This window comes from Stegostoma tigrinum, chromosome 20 (genome assembly GCF_030684315.1).
Source record: "Stegostoma tigrinum isolate sSteTig4 chromosome 20, sSteTig4.hap1, whole genome shotgun sequence".
NCBI lineage: Eukaryota > Metazoa > Chordata > Chondrichthyes > Orectolobiformes > Stegostomatidae > Stegostoma > Stegostoma tigrinum.
In genome coordinates this window covers 35,965,808-35,986,624 of record NC_081373.1, presented here as the reverse complement: position 1 = coordinate 35,986,624, position 20,817 = coordinate 35,965,808, and positions in this window count along the sequence as shown.

Below are 20,817 nucleotides of genomic sequence, written 5' to 3'. Positions count from 1 at the left end.
ATATGTAGGATGTTGCAAAAGGATATAGATAGATTCAGTTAGTCGGCAAACATCTGGCAAATTGGGTACAATGTGGGAAATATGAAATTGTCCATTTTGGCAGGAAGAATAAAAAGGAAGCATGTTTTCTAAATGGTAAGAGTTTGCAGAGCTCTGAGATGCCAAGGAATCTGAATGTCCTACTGCATTAATCACGGGTCAGCAAATAATTGGGAAAGGCAGTGGAATTTTATCCTTTATCACATTGAGTACAAAAGTAGGGACAACAAAAACAAAGTTGCTGGAAAAGCTCAGCAGGTCCGGCAGCATCTGTGAAGGAGAAAACAGAGTTAACGTTTCGGGTCCGGTGACTCTTCCTCAGAACAAAACACTGGTTCTGAGGAAGGGTCACCAGACCGAAACATTAGCTCTGTTTTTACTTCACAGATGCTGCCAGACCTGCTGACCTTTTCCAGAAAATTCTATTTCTGTTACTCATTTGCAGCATCTACAGTTTCAGTTTTTATTTTGTATCTGCTGGAGTGTAGAAAAGTAAGAGATGACTTCATTGAAACATGCAAAATCCTGAGGGGGTTTAACAGGGTAAATGTGGAGAGGAGCTTTCCTCCTTTTGGAGAAACTATAAGTAGGGTGGCTGTTTAAAAATCAGAAGTTTCACATTTAAAATAAGAGATAAAGTGAAATTCTTTTCTCCCCTAAGATTGTGAGCTCTTGGAACCCTGTTGCTGAAAAGGTGTTGAGGACACAATCCTTGAATTATTTTGAGTCAGAAGTAGATAAAATCATGTTAAGCAGGGGGCTGAAACATTGTCAGGGGTAGGTGGGAATGATGATTCGGGTTTGTAATCAAAACAGCCATGATATTATTGAATGGTAGAGCAAACCCAAGGGACTGAGCGGCCTATTACTGCTTCTTGTTCATGTGTTCACATGTCCGTATGTCTGAATCTCAACTCATCTGTTGTCAATGTTGTCAGCTTTACATCACATCTCACTGATTTTTGATACTACTAAGCTACATGACCCATAACCTCAACAAATTGCAGCACAACCATTGATATCTTTCTCTATCTTTCTCTCTTGCAGGTCAAGTCGGTGCATAACAGGAGAGAACAGACAGAACAATTGAAGAGATAGTAGGAACTGCTGATGCTGGAGAATCTGAGATAACACGGTGTGAAGCTGGATGAACACAGCAGGCCAAGCAGCATCTGAGGAGCAGGAAAGTTTGACATTTCGGGTCGAGACCCTTCTTTAGAAAGGTTTCTGAAGAAGGGTCCCGACCCGAAAGAACAATTGAACAGCTGGTAGGTCCTCTTGGATTCTTGTGACTGATCCTGTATGTGATGTCATTAACATTTTTTAGATGAAACCCATAATCAAATCGTACAATAGACTCCTACGGAACCATCCCCTCTCAAAGCCCATCTCCATGGTATCTTAAGTCGCATCTGCTTTGTTTCCAGGTAGCAACGCTAATTAGTTATCCTTTGGACCTCCTACTTAAATCTCTCCTGGAACTTAACAGACAGTTCAAAATATAGCTAATTACAAAACCTAACATTCCTAATATTGTCGTGGGATTAAAAATATATCTGACTTTAGTGAAGTTCTTCAATTCAGCGTTTACTGTTTTGAATATCTTGCAACTATCCCAGTAAAATGAACTGAGCCCTTCTTCAACTTTTAGAAACAAAGTTATCCAAACTTATCAACAGAATTCAAAGCATGTCTCTTCATTCTTCCATCTTTTCCTAAATTAGGACACATTTACAAAACATTATCTCACAAAATCATGTTTGCAGTAATAGCACTGGTGCCAGCAGTACTAAAGAGCATAATTTTGCAGCCAAAGAATTGAAATGTTCCAGGCATCATCTGAACTTGACATTACTCACTTACTGTCTGTATATTGTTATAATCATGATTTTAACCAGTGTCTAAACTTTTAGTTCACTAATAATTTGCACAAAGAAACAATGAACACTGTATTTGCTTACTAAAATAAATGTTAATTTCTTTTTAATACAGAGCCAAGGACCTCACAGGATCTTGCATTTGCTAGTGCCATAAGACTTTGTTAAGAAGCTTCATTATGAAGAGAAAAACTTACTATCCTGACGGATGGATTTTGAAAAAAATCTTCATAATAGAATTGACTATATCTTCAACAAATATGGACATTTCAGGTTTCCCATTCAAACAAATATTTTACAAGGATGATGGATGTTATTCAGAAAGAAACCACTTCAAATTACTGCAATGTGAATATGCTGAAGTAGATGCACAATTTTTTGCTTTGATGCCTTTCTCTTTGACCATTATCATCTCTTCGAATGACTTTCAGATTAATAATATCTCAACTTAGGATATATGTTCTAAAGTCTGGAAGGAAGATGCATTAATAATTGATGTTGAATAATTTCACATCGGCATTGAATTGTAAGATTATTTTACCATTGTTTTGGAGCATATCATGAGGGTCTAATGTAATGAAAATATTAATGGTATTCATCAATGAGACAAATAAATTTCCTCATTCATTCTCTATAGTAGTTCAGCTCATCTGATTTGAACATGTGCTAGCTCAGCAACCCGAGCCTTAATGCTTCTATACAGTACAACAGCAGTTAATGCAACATGGTTTGTGAAAGCTGCTGACTTTCAAAGGGCCAGATAGCAGATGGTCTTGCAGAATGACCTTGACTACATCTAATCCCAAGGCCCTGTCTTTGGGGCTGTAACATTTCCGCATGAGCAGCAACAGTCTGGGCTGTCTGACTGGCAGAGCAGCAATCTGGCAGAATTTCCACCCTGCAAACATTCTACAAGTTTCGAAATTCAAGGATTCACTAGCACTTTATATAGGGCAGTGCCTCTAAAATCCTAGCAATGTGTTGGAGGATAAGTTGCTGGACTGTTGTGAAATTGTACAAGTTACCTTAAACACTCCTCTGTATCACTGATAACTACAGGATTATCCTTTGTGGTAGAAAGCTGAACATTCATGAGAACAGTCCAAGTTTACAAGTTGATTTTGTGTGCCCTAAGTCTGTGCTGTTAATGTTTTGTCAATTGTTCGGTTATATTTAAAAGTAAAAGGTGATGAGTTTTAACTGATTATCTGTCTATGAGTGCACGTAAAAAGGGACTCATGTTCTATCCTGCCTAGAGATAGAAGTAACCCTCAGAAGTAGACTGTCTATGAGGGGAGCTCTCTTTTTTACCATCGGGCATTTGACTTGGAGGATGTTACATCCAGTGGTTCTGTACAATAAGAGATTAAGGATGTTCACAGACTTCCTAGCTGCCTGTGTTTTGTGTAGCTTTGAGGAGTCTGACTTCATTGTATACATTGGCATCAACTGAATCTCTAACAAGCACAGCCATCATCTTTTGTGTGGAGCTTTTTGATTCCAACCAGTGGGGACCTTTCCTGTGATTTCCATTGGCTCCACTTTGTTCAGGGCCTTTACTGCCATATTCTGTTCAATGTTGCCTTGATATCAAGTGCAGTTGTTTTCACATCACTTCTGGACTTCAGCATTTTTTGTCTGTGTTTGTACCAAATCAGAAGCTGAGTGGCTCTCATAAAAACCAAGCTGAGTATCAATGAGCAAGTACTTGCTCTGCAAGTGCCAGTTGATGGCAAAACAAAATTACTCTTCTCATCACTTTGCTGAACTAGTTGATTTCTTTAAAAAAATGTCAATGAATGCCATGAAAATAGCTTTTTATTGGAGATTTTGTACCAAATTCAAATTTCACCATCAGCCTAAAGCCTGGACTTTTGGATTACTTGTCACCATCTCCCTTTCTAATGATGTGTTACAAATCACAGTGAACACCGGACATGGAAGGTTACAAGCATGTGCAGATACCATACATACTGTTTCCAGGCACACTGGGACATGGCCATTGCTACAGAACCAAAGCAGGCAGTTGGATCAAACCACTTCCCCTTTAGCCTCAGAGATAGTGGAATAGTGATAGTTTTCTGAAGAAGGACCCAGACCCAAAACGTCAGCTTTCCTCCCGCTCTGATCCTGCTTGGCCTGCTATGTTCATCAAGCTCCAGAGCCTGTTATCTCAGATTGTCCTTTAGCCTGCTGCCCAAATCTGTTCATAACCATCTTTGCCTGGTCCTGGAATAGACCTATGGGCAGGACCTCCGACTAGCCCATTCGCCTTTGCACCAGATGGGCAAAGATCAGAAAAATGGTGCTAAGGAGTGCATAAAAATTGATTAGCAATCACTTCAAACAGTTTAAAAGGGATAGGGTTAGATTTAGAGTTAAGGTGAGATGTAGACTGGTTCATTATCAATAATCAGTACTACTGCATATAGGTCATCAGATCTTCTAATTTTTTGGCCCCCTTCATTGTTCCTCCACGTTTACTCAACTGCAACTTTGAAATTTTATAATATCCTATCCTACCTCCAGAGTTTTCTCTTTTCTGCTGTGTTCCTTGGACTCTATCTTTACTTCAAATCTTGGCTGTGGAGGGTTATTTTATCTGGATGCTTTATCTTGTGGTTTAAGTCAATTCTGTTGCCTGTTCATTGAGCTACTGGTCTGGAGTATCTTGGCATGCGGGCATCCACATATTCATTCTTTCTGAGAATGCTTTATCCTTAAGTTTAAGTAAGGCTCTTCAACTCCTTACTTACCTTAGTATTAGGATCTAGTAATCTATCAAATGTAGCTCTGGGGTAGAGCGTCTAAGACATCTGCTTTATTTGCTCATTCTAGACTGCTGTTGCCTCTCAGATTGATGTCAGAATCACATGATTAATTGCATCATAATGATGGACATTGTACAACATTTGGTGTGACTCTACTGTTATCTTTGGGCATTTCACTGCCTTCCCTGACCATAACATCAACTAACACCAATTCAGTATGGCAACAACCATCTCCGCTGTGCAACAAAGACATGGAGCCTCATCTTCTTACTGCCACTGAGATGCTGTTATCTCTGGTTCTGCAAAAGAGAAGTGAGTGAGTGGATGAGTTTTGTCAACCCTTTTCAGTGATGTGAGTATCAGAGTTAAACAGCTGGAACAGTGTCTAATTGCAAGTGGTGGATGTAAAGTGTTAACTGCATGAGTTTGAGGTGGAGCTATAAAAGCTAGGTGTGAATCATGCTTGGGTGCTTGACAGTGTGGTGAATTGATCAGAGTTTGACGCTAGCATTTCAATTATGTATGACATTTGAAAATGCGTTCATTGATTTTGACCATTTATATGAAATTGCTGAAGTTGTGGAACTGATCCAGGTTCTCAGGTTTATATTGCTTGTACTGACAACAAATGGCTATCTTGCCACACTGCTTTTCCATTATTAGTCCTGAGTGCCTTATTGCACCCTGTGGGTAGAAATCATCTCTCCCCCTCCCATACCTAGGCCTCCAGTGTACTATTTGAAAACCATACAGCTTGCTCTCTCCCCTGTTGTACTATTGTCAGTCTTGCAGGTTTGATTCTCTCTCACAGTTTATTTCATATTTTTGAGCTAGAATGTACATCATCTCTAACGAGTGCAGGTTGGCTTTAAGAAGAGCTAGTCTTGTATGAATGTGGGTTCCATCTCCAAAACATACAGCCATGGAACAGTGTATTTAATGCTAGGCTGCATCATTTAATTAAACAGGCAACGCCACGCGGCTTGCTTCAGGAGCAAAGGTTAATCAAGCATTGCAATCCTATCTCCTATTTTCAAGTCCATCTGACATTCCCCCCAATGACTTTCTTTAGTCTAATGTAGTTTACAATGTCAGGATATACTAAATTGTCTTGAATCTAATTAAGTCTGTTTTTCTTAAAGTGTAGCCACCCGTTGGAATATTGAAAGACATGGCACCAATTTGCATATACCAATATTCCACAAAGATGTAAAAAAACTGAACATTTGTTTAATAATTTTGGTTGATAGACTACAACACTGGGGAAAGTTCCCTCATTCTTCCTCACAGGAATTTTATGTCCAGCGTAGAGGGCAAACAGCACCTCAGCTTAATATTTAATTTGAAAGATGGCAGCTCCAATAGTGAAGCATTTCCTCATGCAGTCAACTTTTATGTTTCAGCACGGATCTTCAGTCCCAAGCTTCCAACCCAGATATGAGAATGTAGTCAACAGAATCACAGCAAATGTACTATGTGGGTGAGGACATTACATTCAGATGCGCTGTTGACTCAGAAAGAGTTACTTGAATCCTAAAAGGAAAAATGCATGCCAAAGTCTCAATGTAACTTTCACTTTGAGACTTAAACATGCTAGAAGAATAGTACTGAAACTTCCATGACTTTCTAATTGGAAAGTGGAAGCTTGAACCCCTTAGAGAAGATACCACAAGGATTATCTTAGTGCAATGTCAATTGAAAGTCTTTCTTCCTAGACCTCAATATGTGTTACATGGTGCTTTCATGTGCAAGGCAATTACTTTGCCAAGTGCAATGAAATGGCAGTGTATTGTCATTTGTTCTTGAACACATCAGACCACAGACATGTGATTTGGAAAATACGAGCTGGAAATGAAATATTTCACCTGTCTCCACTGCCCCACTCTTTGATGGTTATATTTAAGTTACCAAACTCAAATAGATTTCCAAATGTTAGCATAAATCTCAGCTTGTCTTTTGTTTGGGGAAGAAAATCAAATTACTATTTTCAAATATGAACAGCCGGAATAAAAAATGGGTGGTCCCTTTTTGACTTCAAAAAAATTGAAATAACACCACAAATGCCAGTATCTGGCACAAAATAACCCTTTGTTTAAATTATATCTGTCAGCCAAGACTCGCTGTTTGGACCAGATTAACAGCCCCAATTAGGGAACTCATATTCTACGTGGTTGACCTGGCCGATCTCTTTACAATTGCTTGTCCCTCTCCCTCTGCATCCAAGGACATAGACCACATTTTTTTGCAGATCCTATTGGAGCATTTCAGCACTGGGTGAAGTTCTTCTAACTCTGCCTCTGATATGGACAGCATGTCACACACAGCAGCTTGCCTCTTATACCTGGAACATCTTAGAAGAAATGCATTCTCCTCTTTGGGCACAAAGGCATTGAGGTGGTAACATCTTTCATGTCTATCTCAGATTCTAAGGTATCTTCAATGTTTGTTGGAGACAGAGAACCCATGGGTTTCAGAGCAGGGAAAAAGGCAGTCGAGGAGCCTAGCATGGTTTCCTCCTGCACAGTTTGCAAGTTGCAGCTTTCATGTGGCCCATGTGCTTATTCTAGACCATCGCACCTAACCAAACTTTTTACGTCATTGGGCCTGACCTTGTGTTGACTGTGCCTCTAACCCACATAGGGCCATTCCCAATGCTCCAATACATATTTGGTCCCCTGAGGAAAACTGTCTCTCTCACTTAGCAGAGTCTTGTGTCTGGCATTGGAGTTCCTGCTGCCATTTCACCCTCTCTGCCAACTCCAGCAAGGTCAGATTTAACCTACTGTGGAGTCTTCTCCTCGTTAGCAACTCTGCTGCCATTGTGAGAATGTGGTCTTGTAATCAAATACAAACCGGGAAATTTTAGCATCTAGTGAAGCTGTAGCTTGTTTCTTTTGGCCTGCCTTCAAAGTTTGGACTGGTCTTTTTGCCAGGACTTTGAGTGATGGATGTTATTGAGCTGTCCTTACATGATGAATACGATTTGACTTTAGGAAATGCCCAAATTCCCATAAACAATGACCTGTTGTCTGTGACTAACACTTTTGGAAGGTTGTGTATTGCAAAAAATGCGCACAGTTTTTCTGTCGTCATCTCCGTGTTTGATGAATGAAATTGATGAGCATTCTGCCATTTTGGTGGGTGTCCACAATGACTAAAAACATTGAGCCCATGAAAGGACCTGCACAGTAGTCATGTAATAGAGTCTATGGTTTACTTGGCTATTTCCATGAATGTGGGGGACCTGCTGGTGGTAATTTGTATCAGAGATAATGGGAACTGCAGATGCTGGAGAATCCAAGATAATAAAATGTGAGGCTGGATGAACACAACAGGCCCAGCAGCATCTCAGGAGCACAAAAGCTGACGTTTCGGGCCAAGACCCTTCATCAGACAGGGGGATGGGGTGAGGGTTCTGGAATAAATAGGGAGAGAGGGTGAGGTGGACCAAAGATGGGGAGAAAAGAAGATAGGTGGAGAGAGTATTGGTGGGGAGGTAGGGAGGGGATAGCTCAGTCCAGGGAAGACAGACAGGTCAAGGAGGTGGGATGAGGTTAGTAGGTAGGAGATGGGGGTGCAGCTTGGGGTGGGAGGAAGGGATGGGTGAGAGGAAGGACAGGTTAGGGAGGCAGAGACAGGTTGGACTGGTTTTGGGATGCAGTGGGTGGAGGGGAAGAGCTGGGCCGGTTGTGTGGTGCAGTGGAGGGAGGGGACGAACTGGGCTGGTTTAGGGATGCGGTGGGGGAAGGGGAGATTTTGAAGCTGGTGAAGTCCACATTGATACCATTAGGCTGCAGGGTTCCCAAGCGGAATATGAGTTGCTGTTCCTGCAACCTTCGGGTGGCGTCATTGTGGCACTGCAGGAGGCCCATGATGGACATGTCATCTAAAGAATGGGAGGCGGAGTGAAAATTGTTAGCGACTGGGAGGTGCAATTTGTATCCTTGTTGGCTGTTTGCGCACTGCCCCACCAAAGCAGCTATGCCTGTATCTAATCCTGGCCACCAGTCTTAACTTCATGCCAAAATCTTCATTTTGGAAACCCCTGGATGTCGCTGGTGGAGTTCAGTCAGTATCTGGAGATGGCCTTGTTCAGGACAATCACTCTTGCTCCACGTAATAATATACCATTCTTTACTGTGATCTGGACTCTCCAAAAGGGTTCAATTCTGGTTGTGATGATCCTTTGGTTTCCCCCATTACCAACAGCTGTTTTAGTTTTGCCAGGGCGGGATCTTTTTTGTGTCGACAGTCTGATATTGTCTGTGGCGACCGGAAGGGCGTCCAAAAGGTTTATAGCCAGAATGGACTCTCCTCGTGGTGGCACCGCTGGTGGTGTATCCCAGCAGGAGACAGCTCAATTGATCACAGTTTCTATTTGGCCTTCCAGATGGTGATCCAACTTGTAATTATACACACTTATATCAGAGCCCACCACTGAATTCTACCTGGAACTATGGGTGGCTCTGCCTTGTCCTCTTCAAGTAGACCTAGCTGGGGCCTGTGATCCATTACTATTACAAATTTGCATCTGTAAAGGTATTGGTTGAACATCCTGACTCCAAATATGACCGTCAAACCTTACTTCTCTACCTCAGCGTATTTATATTCTGCATTATCTGAGGTAATAGATGCACATGTTATTGGGTATTCCTCTACATTGAGCGACCTATGAACTACTATTACCCTGATGATGTACAGGGAGCCATTGTATGTCAATACCAGATCTCTGTTTGGAACTGTTTCCATGCCGTACAAGCCCAACGACTCTATGAATCTATGACTTGGCAATGCGACCATTTCCAAGGATGGCCATCTTTTAAGAGTTGATGCAAAGGTGCCGGGTTGGAGGCCAGGTCATTGATGAATTTTGCACCAGTCCAGAGAAATACCTAAGCTCCAGTACACATGTGGGAGTGGGGGCATCTTTTATCGCCCACAGTTTATCCTCTAATGTGTGTAACCTGGTCTTGTTGACTTTATAGCCCAAGCAGATCACTTGGGATGCCTAGAAAACACATTTTTCTCTTCTAAGGTATACACCTGCCTGGGAGAAATGTCTAAGGACTATGCCCAAGTTCTCTATTGGTCTTCCCAGCTATTAGCTCATCATCTAGATAAATGGCTACCTGGGGTAAAATGTTTTCCACTGTCCACTGAAAAATTGCACACGCTGATGATACTCCAAAAGGCAGTCTCATATATTGGCACAGATCCTCATTGGTTAATTATAGCATACCTCTGGGAATCCTCATCTCATCAAACTTTCAAATTCATTTACAGCACGTGGTCATCACTGGTTAGACCAGCATTTATTGTCTACTCTAATTACCAACAGGGAAGTAAGGAGTCAACCAAATTGCTGTAGGTTTGGAATGATACGTAGACCAGTACAGACAAGGATGGCAGTTTCTTTCCCTGAGTGAACTGATGGATTTTCCCCTGATAGTTGACAACAGTTGCACGGTTATCATTGAACTCTTGATTCCAGATGTTATTGAATTTAACATCTGTTATCAACCATCGGGAGATTTGAGCATATGTCCCCAGAACACTACCTGGGCCTCTGAATTGATAGGTCTAGCAATAATATCATTAGGCCTTCGCCTCCCCATATAAGGTTGGCAGCCCAGTGATGGATCACATCTAATGCAAAGATTGAGCCAAACTGAGACAATGATTGGGAATGGGGAGGTTGTGCAAGGGTACTGAGGGTATAGCTGGGCCTCAAGGTATAGAATGTCTGTTCAAAGTTTAGCTCAACAACACTGCAACAGATTTACGGTTGATTGTTAGACTACCAGATTGACATCACAAAGGCACAAAAATATTAATTTATACTGTGACCCACAAATATTGACAATGAGCTAGATACATTTAAAATTCTTACCGCATGTTGTTTAACCTATCCAACATGCACTTTTTTTAATCAAATTACTGAGTTTTTTCACATGGTTACCCAATTCAATGATCACCTATTTGCACTATTCATAGAATGGCCTCGATATCCATGTGCTTTCCCTGTCCCTGTGATGATAAGTCTAGGGCTAGAAGATCTGAAGTCAATGAAAAATGCCACAGATTAATTTATTTGGTCACATTGAAGTGGTTGTGACTCTAGGATTTCACTCAGGACTGTTCTGTAGCAGCACTTTGATTTTTTAAATTGGCAGATGTTTTGAAGCTGATTATCATTTTACAATATATTGCAAGTGGCCATATCTATTTTCAGCTTGTGCAGATAGCTGTTGTTTCTTCTTCCTCCACTTTAAAATCCTTTATTTTGCAAGTTCTTTAGCTGTTTTGGATTCTTTTCAATGCCTTATATTTGTCCCAAGGCACTAAGCTTGGTACTATCAGCAAATGCTATTTCACAAGGAGTACTTTCTTCTCTATCAGTTCTGAGAAGTGTGAACAACATCTTAAAAAGTACATGTGAAACCAACTGCATTATATTCTTAACAAAGCCATGCAAGAAAACAAATGAATGTTTATTTTGTTTTAATTTATTGTCTGCAACTAAGATTGGCAGAATGTAAAAATGTAAACTGTTATGAAAGGACCAGCCTATCACATAATGGAATACGTAACATGATTCTGTTTTCATGTTCTGCTGGTGAGCAGTTAAAGTTATACTACGTTACTAGAGATGGGACGCTTATTGATGTGGCTTATTGATCAACTGTGGCACAGATCTTGGTGAATCAAATAGCGTATTTTGCTTTCAATGGTGCAATAACTGGTAAAACAGGATGAACATAACAAACTGCAACTGTGAATGTTATAGAAATACACACTTAGTTCATTTTGTTTTTCTGAAGTTTAGAGAAGTAATATTTTATGCAAATTCTAGATGGAAAACACAGAGTAACTACCAGCTTCAGCAGATGTAAGAGCTTGCGTTACTCAATCACTTATCCCATCTGATTTGTGATACATTGAAATTAATAGAAAGGAAAATCAGCAGCATGTATAATAACTGATATCCTATCCCCTCTACCTTCACTTTAGTGGAAGTAAGGTTAGTGAAATACAACTTTAATTCTCAAATGTTTGGACTTTGTGTCAGATTTTTTGCATATCCAATTATGTTAGTTTTTTTTTCAAAAAAGGAGAATTGCTACACAAATAGCAATGGTATTTATCTGAGAAAATATCTCTTGATTTCATCAGTGAACATTTTCAAAAGACCAGTTTATTAATTTCCAGAAAGAAAGGTTTGGATTTTGTACCATGTTATGATTTAGTACAGGGAATTTAGAAGATACAGATATGACATTAAAATTCAAGACTTTGCCATGAGAGAAATTGAAATTTTTATCCAACTTTCTGAGTGAAGAAAGGAAAATGTCACACAGAGGGTAATAGGCTTCACCCTGTAACTCACATAGCTATATGATCAAAAGACATTGATCATGACATGGACTGAAAGATATGCATTTTGGCAAGAGAATATTGTCCACATAGATAAGCTTGAGACAAATTACAGTAGATATCCAAGAAATAAAGTAAGAATTTTTAAAGTAAAGTTCAAAACAAATGATTGAAACCCTTTTCTTTGACTTGGAAACAAAAAAAAACAAAGAAACCTGGATGAAACCAGGTTAAATGGTGAGTTAATATCTGATCCACTCACTTCTAGAAGTGGTTTCAAACTGATTGACACTGGTGAGATGGTACTTTGCTTTTCCTGTTGATTGAAGGATAACTATATGAATTAAAATTGAGGAATATCAAATTATTTTCGAACGGGGCAGGTCCACGGCACAAAATTGGAAAAAGTGCCAGAACGATTCATTAGCCTGACTAGCTTTGCAGTAATGAGCATAATATGATTTCAAAATTCAGGCAGAGTATTTTGCATCAGTCCCAAAATGCTTAGGATAACACAGAATAAATCTGAAAGATTCATAAGCAGCTAAGTTGCTTCACATGAAATCTTTCCTGTTTAAGTACCAATACCTGAGAATGAGCATCTGTATCATCCTGATAAAATTCATCCCAAGTGTATTTTTAGGATTATAATCTACTTGTTTTGGTGGCACTGTTACCATTGTTTTCTCAAGTGGTTTGTGTAAACCAGTTTTGATTTCTTTTGCAGATGAAAAAAAGAATACATTTATTGAAAAATATCACAATCAATTAATATCAGTTTGGTTAGTTTAATGCCTTGCAGAAAAGATCAAATTATTAGAAGGCTGTAATCTATTTTATATTCAAATAAACGTGATAAATCATTTTTAAATCAAGTCCGTTAACTGATTGTCAGAATGTCATTTGGATATTCCCTTATATATATTCTCCTATCCATTTCACTGACAATTCCCTATCAAAATAAATTGTATTTCTTTTACAAGTATTCCTGGTTTGCAGTTATTTTCTCATCATTTGTTTTGGTATCATTCAACATTAAATTACTTGCACGAGGTTATCAAATTTGCAAAATGGCTGCTTAGTTAGTATGCATATTTTAATTTTAACAATTTCGAGGCAATAAACTTGACTGCAGATACATCTATCTGTAAAGCTGAAACCAGCTGATTAAATCTCAAGCACAAAACCCCAAAGCACAAGTTTAGTTTCTGACGTGTAATCTGTAAGCTGAGCTGTTGCATTTCATTTCAATGAAACACCTTTTTTCAGTGTTTGAACTTTCAAAAAATATATTTAATGTTAAATTTTCCAACATAAATCTGAGGTACCATATATCCATGATTGCTGTTTGATCCACAGCCATGTTGTAGGGGCTTATCTGCAGAGATTGTTTTGCTATAAATTCCATTTCCTGTTTTCAAAAGGCTATGGAAGCTTAGCTGAAAATAAACTTGGCTCAAAAGAAAATGTGCTCAGTAATAACCCCTAAAGGGCAACAGCTCATTTTAAAAGGGAAAATTGTGGCAGGCAGATAGAAATAATTATGCAGCCTACTTGATCACATATTCAAGGGAGACCCATCAGGCATGATATAATTTCAAGCATTTTGTGCAAGGATTCATATTATGCACATATTCATGGAATCACAGATTTCCTCCATTCCTAAACTGCACACAACCCGAACAACTGCCTTTCATTGTAGGTGGTTGTGACCAATTAAGAACTGCTTAAAATGCCAGAATATGGCCCTTCTCTTCCTTTTCAAGCTTTCTCACGAAGTCCATAAGCCACAGATGTAGGGGAAGGCCTGGTTCTGCTATGAAGCCATCCATGCAGTTTATTTGCACACCATGAATTGATACTTTTAGATGACAGCCACTGGTATGCATGATGGAAGCAATAGGATTGCTATGAAGAGCCCTAATATTTATGTGAGTTCCATCTGCCACTCTTGTCTTTGACCTTGATGAAAACTATGCAACTTGTCCAGCAGGGGCAGCCAGAAAAAGAGTCCCATTTCTTAACAAACTAACATTTATAGTGTTCTTGACACATACATACTCACTCACATGTAATATAGAAAGTGTTATGTTGTCAAAAGGACTGCTGTGAATACATCCAAAATAAACTAAATCTGAAAGTAAACAAACTAAGCAGCCAAGATAAAAATTCAGGATGACATAAACAGTGAGAGAACAAAATCAAGGGATAGGATGGAAGAAGGAGATGACTTAAAGACAAAAGGAACAGGAGTAAAACTGATGACCCTTGAACTTGCTTCACGATTCAGTAAAATCATTGTTGGTCTTTAATCCCAACTTCTTTTTCCCATCCAATCTCCACATCCCTAAATACCCCTTGCAATGCCAAAATCTGTGTATCTCAGGGATAAGAATATTGAATGAGTGAGCATCCAAAACTTTCTAGTGTCAAAAATCCCAAGGAGTCACAACCCATTGAATAGGAAAATCTCTCTTCTTGTCCACCATAAATGACAGGTCCCTTATCTTAAGACAATGGATGGAATTTTACTGGCTTTGAAAATAGTCTTCTAAATGTGGATTTTGAAATTCAGAGCCCTTGAATCTGCATGTGTACATGGTCTTACTGGAAGTGAACAATTAGTAGGCCACCTTTGGGAAGTCCCATATATTTAAGGGCAGTATATAGTTTCCTAATGTAGACAGACAAATCAGACAAATTGCAGCTTGAAAGGCCAATGGCACCCCCATTGGGAGAGGTGGGTGCTGCACAGGCAACAAGGAGAGTACAGGGAATCTCAAAGAGGGTCCTTGCACATATGCATCAAATTCAAAAGCTGAATAAAATCAAAATCAGAGGCCTTCTGGGAGGAGAGATGAAAGCCCTCCAGAATAATGATGTTATGCTCTGGGTGCACCCTTACCTATCCGCAGCCCCTTCACTGGGGCATCACACCTACTGCCAAGAACTGGCTTTGGTGCTGGGTATTTCCCAACTGAGCCCACAATTCTCCTCAGCCTGTTTGTAATTGCTTATTATTTAGCTATTCTCTGTTACCGGTAGGTAACCACATCCATTGTTCACATACCTCCAACAAAATTCCCTGGTGGGGAAAAACACATTGGCCTACTGACCTAATGACCTGGTTTGCATTGAGTTTGCTCCTGGGCTGGTCTTCAAATTAATCTTCATGAGTCCAGGAAGATTCTACCTAGCTTCTCATTGTTCTAGACTCTAAAAGGAGTAAAAAGCGGTGGAATTACCCCAGCTCTGGGATCGTGGTTGGTGATTGAGAGGACTGGGGTGAAAATGTGTAGATACTATAGAATCATAAAATCTCTACAATGTGGAAAGAGGCCATTTGGCCCATCAAGACTACACCAACTCTCTAAAGAGCGTTTCACCCCATCCCCCATAATCCTGTACTCAGCATGGCTAACCCACCTAGCCGCACATCCCTAGGTGCTATGGGCAATTTGCCAAGGCCAATCCACCCAATCTGCACAGTTTTGGACTGTGGAAGGAAGCGACCACAGAGACAGGGAGAATGTGCAAATTCTAAACAGACAGTCACCTGAGGCGGGAATTGAACATGTGTCCCTGGCGCTGTGCGGCAGCAGTGCTAGCTACTGAATCCATACCACTGCAACACAACTCTTCAACTGGGAAGGTTTCCCATTGGTGGGATTGAATATTCATCGGATGCCCACCAACGAAGGAAAGGCAGCCAATTTCAATAAACATAAGCCAATTTCTTCAGTTGCTGCAATGGACCAGCCCCACTACCCCACCCCCAACTTGGCACTCAGTTGTTGTAGCTGCTGCTTTGACTGACTGACTGCAACATGTACCGTTCCTTGACCTGAATATCATTCCCAGCACTCTCTCCTGAAGCAGGATGAGCCAGAAATTTTCCTTACTCCAACTACCAGCCTCACAGATGAAGGTCCAGGCCATAGATTTAATGTAGATTTCTTCTCAGCCTCTGATTTCCAAGTTGAGAATTGTCTAGGGTGGCTTAGGGCAAGGTTATTATCACAGCTAAGTATGAATGGTAGGAAGAAATGGTTAATACTGCTACCTCACAGCGACAGGGACCCAGGTTCGATTCCACCCTTGGATGACTGTCTGTGCGGAGTTTGCACATTCTCCCCGTGCTAGGGTCGGTTTCCTCCGGGTGCTCTGGTTTCCTCCCACAGCCCAAAGATGTGCGGGCTAGGTGGATTGGCTGTGCTAAATTGCCCACAGTGTTCAGGGATGTGTAGATTGGGTGGGTTATGAGAGGTGGGTCTGGGTGGGATGCTCTGAGGGGCGGTGTAGACTTGTTGGGCCAAAGAGCTTGTTTCTGCAATGTAGGGATTCTATGATTCTGTGATCTATGATCTATGAAGTGATCATAACATAATAGAATTTAATATTCAATGAGAAACTAGGGTTGAAAACAACCATAGTTAACCCAAATGAAATGAGTATCAAGTTGACTAAAGCCGATGGTGTGGATAGATTAGCAGGAATGACAGTAAGGAAGCAGTGACAAATGTTTAAAGAGGTCATTCGTGACTCTCAGCAAAATATACATCCAATGAAGGAGGAAGGATTCTAAGAGATGGGTAAACCAATCATGGCTAACTAAGGAATTTAAAGAGAGTATTAAGTTGAACGAAAAAGCAAATAAGGAGGCAAAAGTCAGTGAGAGCCCCAAAGACAGGGATAAATTCAAACCAGCAAAGGACAACTCAAAAGTTAGCAAAGATAGAGAAAATAAACAAAAGGGCAAACTAGTGCGGCTGATAAAAATTGACAAAAAGAGCTTCTTTAAAAATATAAAATAGAAGAGGGAGATCAGAGTGAACAGAGGCCACTTAGTAAATAAATCTGGTGAGATGGATAAGCAGTATAAGGATGTGAGTTGAAAAGATATTTTTCTTCAGTTTTTATGGGGAAGGTACATCAAACATCATATTAATACTAATGAATACAGGGAGAGAAGTAGTATTAGCAAACTAATGGAACTAAAGGCAGATAAGTCTCTGTCGCTTCACATTCTAGGATCATAAAAGAGGTAGCTACTTGGGTAGCGGATGCACTGGTTGTAATTTTCCAAAAATCCTTGGATTCTGCAAAAGTACCAGAGGATTGGAAAACTCCAACATGACACTCCTACTCTAAAAGAAAGGAGACAAGAAGTGGGTGACTGTAGACAAATTAGCTTACCATTTATATTTGGAAAGATATTGGCATCAATTAATAAGGAAGCAATGACAGATCATTTGGAAAATCATAATCTAATCAGGCACAGAAAGGGAATTGTGTCTGACTAATTTATTATAATTTTATGAGGAAATCTCATTTAGCGTGGATAGAGGGGAACCAATTTTTTGGACTTCCAGAGAGCATTTGACAAGGTAGCTCACAAAAGGTTAACTCATGATAAGAGCCCAAGGCGTTGGAGGTAGAGTATTGACATAGATAGAGAACTGATTCATTGGCAAGAGTCAGCAAGTGGGGATAAGGGTTCTTTTTCAGATATGTGATCCATGACAGGTGGGGTTCCTGAGTGGTGGGAATGTATCTGTTTACAATATTAATGACTTGGTGGAAGGAAATGAATGTTCTGTGGCCAAATTTGCAGACAACACAAAAGTAAGTGGAAAGGCAGGTCACAAGAGGGACACAAGCAGCTTATAGAGAGATATTGATAAGTTAAGCAAGCGTTCAAAACGCTGGCAAATGGAGTACAATTATGAAACTATCACATTGTTAATTTTGGAAGAGAGAACTAAAGAACAGAATGTTGACAAAACAACAAACTGCAACTTAGTGCCAATCCAAAAGTTGGTGCTGGGCTGTTTTATTTACCAAAAGATGCCAAGCACCAGCCATTTCATAAAAGTAGCAAATCCAGCTTCTTCAAAAAAATGGGTACTTATATAAACCATAAGCTGCCACATTACTCCACTATCCTTGGAGTTGTTAACAAAAGTCTAACGTTCCATTTCTCTAGCTTATGTTTCCACATAAAATATACATAGTCTTTACAGTAGTTACACTGAGTCTTTGTGGTGCAGAATATATCGTTTGGAATTCATAAGTTAGAAAATACAGCTCAGATAAAAAAAATGCTTCAGAACTTACAAAAGAGTGAGCAGAAGTTATACAGTAGCAAGACATATCAAGAAAAACTATTATAGAAGCTGATGTTGAGTTAATATGTATAATAAATATCATGTCTAGGGCTTAGTGCATTTTAAAACTGTTTCATGAAATGTAAGCATCACTGGAAAGGCTGACATTTGTTGGTCCTGTCCAATTATTCTTGAGAAATTGGAGTTGAGGCTGACTTCTTAAACTGTTGCAGTCCAATGGTGTAGGTAAACCTATAGTGCTGCTGGGAAGGAATTTTAGTCATAGTGAAGGAATAGTAATATAGTTACAAGCCCGGATAATGTGTGCTTTCAAGGAGAACCTACAGAAGTGGTATTTACTGCCCTTGTCCTTCTAGATTGTAGAAACCACAGGTTGGAATATGCTGTCTATGGATCCCTGGTTAAGTTACCTCAGTGCATCTTGTAAATGATACAACCTGCTGTCAGTGTATCAGTGATAGAGGCAATGAATGTTGAATGTGGTCGTATTCTCCTGGAATGTGTCCAATTTCGTGAATGTTATTGCACCCACATCCTAGGTATGTGAAGAGTTTTCTGTCACCTCCTGATGTGCCTTGTAGATGGTGGACAAAATTTGGGGAATCAGGAGGTTAAATTCTCACCAGAGAATTCCCAATCTCCAACCTGTAGATTTATGTGGCTATTCAATTTATGTTCCAGGTTAATGTATTCCCAAAATGTTGAGGATTTAACAATGGTAATGTTGTTGAACATCAATGGAAGTTGATAAGATCCTCTCCTTTTTGAGTTGATCGGTGCCTGCCAATTATGTGGCATGATTGTTGCCTGACAGTTATGAACCTCAGCCTGACTGTTGTTTGGGTCTTGTTGACTGTGGGTACGGATGGCTTCTATAGCTGTGGACTCACAAATAGTATTGAACGCTGTACAATCATTGGCAAACGTCCCTCCTTTGACTTAAGGTAGAAGGAAGGTAAATGAAGAAGAAACTGAAGATTCTTCTGGTTTTTGATTCTTACTTCTTGACTAACAAAGGGGTTAATGACTACCAAGAGCAGGTAGAAACATTGAATTTAAGCTACAATTGGGTCATGATATTATTGAATGGTAGAGCAGGCTCGAAGGGCTAAGTCATCTTTTGCTGTTCCTAATTCATATGTTTAGGCCTAGGACACTCTCCTGAGCATGCTGACAACAATGCCCCAGCATTTAGATGGTTGGTCCCCAACAGACACAATTATCTTCCTTTGTGATAAGGACAACTTCAACAGAGGAGATTTTTCCCCAGATTCCCATCGAATTCCATTTTGTAGCCTTATCATCAAGGGCTGTCACCCAGTCACTTAAAATATTACAAAAGCTTTCCACAAAATAACCTATCAGGTTTACACTCAATGTCTAACAAAAGCATTAGGAAAGCAAGAAAAGCTTTTCCAAAAAGCCTCCACAAAAGTTAAAAGGCTCCTAAAAAGAACTAAGCTAAATATATTCAGCATCTTATGTTTATATTTTAACCAGAAAAGATGGAAGAAATTTGTTTTCAATTCCTCGGAGTGTATATGAAGTTGAAAATGTTTCCTGATTTGTAATTATTGAATATCTTGAAAACAAATGAGCATTATTTTGTAAATTTTGGTGTCCACAATGCCCATACTTGCGTTGATAGAGTGAAAAGCCATTTTTTTCATTTTGTAGTCTTGATCTTGCTGTTGGAAGTGTTAATTTTAATTAATTATTTTCTTATATGTATGCACTGATTTGAATTTGTTAATTGTTTTCTCCATGTATTGCATTTGAGAAACCTGAGTTATGTTTTGGCTTTGACCTGATTTCAACCTGTATAAGTTTCATCCTTGGGATATCGTGTAATGCTTTGAATTCATAATTCTTTATAGGGATCAATATTTCAAGTTTGCACAGAACTGAGAAAGTGACATCTAATTGTGTTAATTTCATTTTAAAATTGCACACCCAGAACTGGGCAAATCTTTGGACTTGCTGTTAAGTTAAAGATGATGGTGTGAGGTTACTGTGGCTAAAGCTTGCTTGTGCAACTGTGAAAAGTAATGTGTTAGATCAATTGAACTTTTCAAGGCACTGTTACTACTGATCTCAGACCTGCTGTTGTGATTGATTTCTCCACACTAAGATTTTGACAAGTAGAAAGTAATCAGGTATTTTAAATTGGTTTAAAGAAAAAAAACAGCAAATTAGTATGTTGTGAAAGAATAGAGAAAAGGGAAAATTCTGTCCCTTTTCTACTCTCAGAAGTCGCAGTAGTTCATTTGCTTTCAATCTTCAAACAGCTTCTGATTGTTTAGAGTTACAAACTGTAGCAAACTGCTCTTTGTTCCAGGATTGTTGAATGGTTTGTTTCACTCTGAAAAGTAATCTTAAGTTCAGTTACATTCAATGTTTTTGCAAATATTTGGAAAACAACCTGAAGATGGAGAAAGATTATGTAATTTGTTAGGTTTTTTGTAAGCATGTATTATGAATTCCATATATTGTAGATAGTGCATAATATTAGTCTAAATTGAATTACAATTCTTGAAGGTAGTTAATCAATTAAATTACAAAACGTGATTATTATTGTGATAAAATTTAAATGCTGGTTGTTGTGCAAAACTCTCCAATTTTGAACAT